At 44.2% G+C, this 4,187-nt stretch overlaps 1 non-coding gene across 1 annotated transcript; it reads left to right on the top strand.

Moving 5' to 3' along the window:
* Positions 1–1,293: 1,293 nt before the first annotated feature.
* On the top strand, positions 1,294–1,366 carry TRNAS-GCU (transfer RNA serine (anticodon GCU)). Its single transcript has one exon. It is a non-coding gene; the product is annotated as a tRNA-Ser (tRNA).
* Positions 1,367–4,187: the final 2,821 nt, after the last annotated feature.

Genomic DNA, 4,187 nt, shown 5'->3' with positions numbered 1-4,187 from the left:
CAAACAAGACTACCGAGAGATTATCTTTCCTTTAGCTAACTGCAAAAATCACTTCATCTACAGATTCTACACTGTGTGTAGAGCGTAGACAGACATACGAAACATACCCATAATCCCACTCCCAAATACACAATTCAGGCCAAACAAGCAAGCAGCATAGAAGCAAAGACGAGACAATTTTAAGGACTAATCCCATAGTATTTATTTAATGAACCAAAATCTTGAGGGGGGAAAACTTTGAATTAATTAAGTGGCCACCAGGGCCAGTAGACCCCAAAGCGTTTAATTTTTAAACTGGCCCAGGTAATTTCTAAACTGGCTATTGGCCTGTGATTGTGCCTTATTTCCCACACTGTTACATAGACAAACTAAAATACAACTTAAGCCTTGGCCGTAAAGAACGTTCCAAAAACTTACTTTAAATGATATAAAAACCTTTGTTAACTGCAATTATTTACCTGAATTACTTTTCTAGACGAAAATTCGACCTGATAACGACGTAATTCTTATTAAGGGTGCTACAGTTAATTAGAAAATATATATAAAGGTGCTCAAGCTCGTATGAAATACCAAAGTAATTTGTCAGCGTCTACTGCTAGATAGTCTGACCCAAAAGTAATTTTTGACGTACTTTCAGAATTAACTAAAATTAACATACTTAGAGTTAATTGATTTAAATTAAACTAGCCGATAGCACACCTTGAATACTTAATTGTTAATTCAAGAGTATTCCGAAAAGTAACTTCGCTGTAGTTTTTCTGTTCGCGGTGGGGGTAAATCACGAAAAACGCCATGTTAATCTCCATAGGAAATTTAGTAAAAGCATGTGAATTTTGCTTTAACGTTACAAAAGGGTGTCAAGTCATATCTACAAGGGCCTACCGGCCCTGTAGAATATTTCTTATGGTGCGTTTTTGGATAATTTGTATTCTCTTAATGTTATGATTAGTAGTCCAACCCCAGATGGATATCCCGTATGTAAGGGCTGAGTAGAATAAGGAGTAGTAAATTTCAAATAGTGTAGCTCTCGGGACTAAGTTTTTGCAGTGATGTATTAGTCCACAGGCTTTAGCTAGTCCCTTACATACCATGTCGACTTGAATATTCCATTTTAAGTTTTCATTTAGCCAAATCCCCAAGTATTTATAATTTGTGACTCGTTTAAGAATACGACTATTAATAGTAACCTTTTCGTAAGTGTTTTTGTCGTTGCTGTTGTTGGAGAATATGATATATTCCGTTTTGTCTGTGTCAGAGTTTTTCCACAATACCTGACGAACGTTTAACTTTTGGGCTTCCGTAGCGCAATGGTTAGCGCGTTCAGCTGCTAACCGAAAGCTTGGTGGTTCGAGCCCACCCGGGAGAGATGTTGTGGGGTCTCAGATGTAGCGTGAAAAGTCATAACTTTTCCACAATACCTGACAACCATTTAATTTCTGAGCTTCCGTGGCGCAATGGTTAGCGCGTTTACCTGTTAACCGAAAGGTTGGTGGTTCGAGCCCACCCGGGAGAGGTGTAATGGGGTCTCAGATGTAGCGTGAAAAGTCATAACTTTTCCACAATACCTGACAACCATTTAACTTCTGAGCTTCCGTGGCTCAATGGTTAGCGCGTTCGGCTGTTAACTAATAGTTTGGTGGTTCGAGTCTATCCGGGAGCGGTTTTGTGAGGTCTCAGATGTGACGTAAAAAGTCAGAGTTTTTCCACAATACCTGACGAACATTTAATTTTTGGGCTTCCGTAGCGCAATGGTTAGCGCGTTCAGCTGTTAACCGAAAGGTTGGTGGTTCGAGCCAACCCGGGAGAGGTGTTGTGGGGTCTCAGATGTAGCGTGAAAAGTCATAACTTTTCCACAATACCTGACAACCATTTACTTTTTGGGCTTCCGTGGCGCAATGGTTAGCGCGTTCGGCTGTTAACCAATAGGTTGGTGGTTCGAGCCTATCCGGTAGCGGTGTTGTGGGGTCTCAGATGTAACGTAAAAAGCCAAAGTTTTTCCACAATACCTGACGAACATTTAATTTTTGGGCTTCCGTGGCGCAATGGTTAGCGCGTTCAGCTGTTAACCGAAAGGTTGGTGGTTCGAGCCCACCCGGGAGAGGTGTTGTGTGGTCTCAGATGTAACGTAAAAAGCCAAAGATTTTCCACAATACCTGACGAACATTTAATTTTTGGGCTTCCGTGGCGCAAAGGTTAGCGCGTTCAGCTGTTATTCAAAAGGTTGGTGGTTCGAGCCCACCCGGGAGCAGTGTTGTGAGGTCTCAGATGTGACGTAAAAAGTCAGAGTTTTTCCACAATACCTGACGAACATTTAATTTTTGGGCTTCCATAGCGCAATGGTTAGCGCGTTCAGCTGTTAACCGAAAGGTTGGTGGTTCGAACCAACCCGGGAGAGGTGTTGTGGGGTCTCAGATGTAGCGTGAAAAGTCAGAGTTTTTCCACAATACCTGACTAACATTCATTTGTTGGGCTTCCGTGGCGCAATGGTTAGCGCGTTCAGATTTTAACCGAAAGGTTCGTGGTTCGAGGCCACCCGGGAGAGGTGTTGTGGGGTCTCAGATGTAACGTAAAAAGCCGAAGTTTTTCCACAATACCTGACGAGCATTTAATTTTTGGGCTTCCGTGGCGCAATGGTTAACGCGTTCAGCTGTTAACCGAAAGGTTGGTGGTTCGAGCCCACCCGGGAGAGGTGTTGTGGGGTCTCAGATGTAACGTAAAAAGCCAAAGATTTTCCACAATTCCTGACGAACATTTAATTTTTGGGCTTCCGTGGCGCAAAGGTTAGCGCCTTCAGCTGTTAACCGAAATGTTGGTGGTTCGAGCCCACCCGGGAGAGGTGTTATGGAGTCTCAGATGTAGCGTGAAAAGTCATAACTTTTTCACAATACCTGACAAGCATTTAATTTCTGAGCTTCCGTGGCGCAATGGCTATTGCGCTCAGCTGTTATTCAAAAGGTTGGTGGTTCGAGCCCACCCGGGAGCAGTTTTGTGAGGTCTCAGATGTGACGTAAAGAGTCAGAGTTTTTCCACAATACCTGACGAACGTTTAATTTTTGGGCTTCCGTGGCTTAATGGTTAGCGCGTTCAGCTGTCAACCAATAGGTTGTTGGTTCGAGCCTATCCGGGAGCGGTGTTGTGAGGTCTCAGATATAACGTAAAATATCAGAGTTTTTCCACAATACCTGACTAACATTCATTTGTTGGGCTTCCGTGGCGCAATGATTAGCGCGTTCAGATGTTAACCGAAAGGTTCGTGGTTCGAGCCCACCCGGGAGAGGTGTTGTGGGGTCTCAGATGTAACGTAAAAAGCCAAAGATTTTCCACAATACCTGACGAACATTTTATTTTTGGGCTTCCGTGGCGCAAAGGTTAGCGCGTTCAGCTGTTAACCGAAAGGTTGGTGGTTCGAACCAACCCGGGAGAGGTGTTGTGGGGTCTCAGATGTAGCGTGAAAAGTCAGAGTTTTTCCACAATACCTGACGAACGTTTAATTTTTGGGCTTCCGTGGCTTAATGGTTAGCGCGTTCAGCTGTTAACCAATAGGTTGTTGGTTCCGGCCTGTCCGGGAGCGGCGTTGTGAGGTCTCAGATGTAACGTAAAATATCAGAGTTTTTCCACAATACCTGACTAACATTCATTTGTTGGGCTTCCGTGGCGCAATGATTAGCGCGTTCGGCTGTTAACCGAAAGGTTGGTGGTTCGAGCCTATCCGGGAGCGGTTTTGTGAGGTCTCAGATGTGACGTAAAGAGTCAGAGTTTTTCCACAATACCTGACGAACATTTAATTTTTTGGCTTCCGTGGCGCAATGGTTAGCGCGTTCGGCTGTTAACCGAAAGGTTGGTGGTTCGAGCACAACCGGGAGCTGTGTTGTGAGGTCTCAGATGTGACGTAAAAAGTCAGAGTTTTTCCACAATACTGACGAACATTTAATTTTTGGGCTTCCGTGGCGCAAAGGTTAGCGCCTTCAGCTGTTAACCGAAATGTTGGTGGTTCGAGCCCACCCGGGAGAGGTGTTATGGAGTCTCAGATGTAGCGTGAAAAGTCATAACTTTTTCACAATACCTGACAAGCATTTAATTTCTGAGCTTCCGTGGCGCAATGGTTATTGCGCTCAGCTGTTATTCAAAAGGTTGGTGGTTCGAGCCCACCCGGGAGCAGTGTTGTGAGGGCTCAGATGTGACGTAAA

The sequence above is a fragment of the Phalangium opilio genome, unplaced genomic scaffold, assembly GCF_054372755.1.
Source record: "Phalangium opilio isolate 3A_F unplaced genomic scaffold, DU_Popi_V2 ptg000209l_1, whole genome shotgun sequence".
NCBI classification, from domain to species: domain Eukaryota; kingdom Metazoa; phylum Arthropoda; class Arachnida; order Opiliones; family Phalangiidae; genus Phalangium; species Phalangium opilio.
Note: the sequence above shows the minus strand (reverse complement) of the source record. Positions and strands in the feature narration are given on the sequence as shown.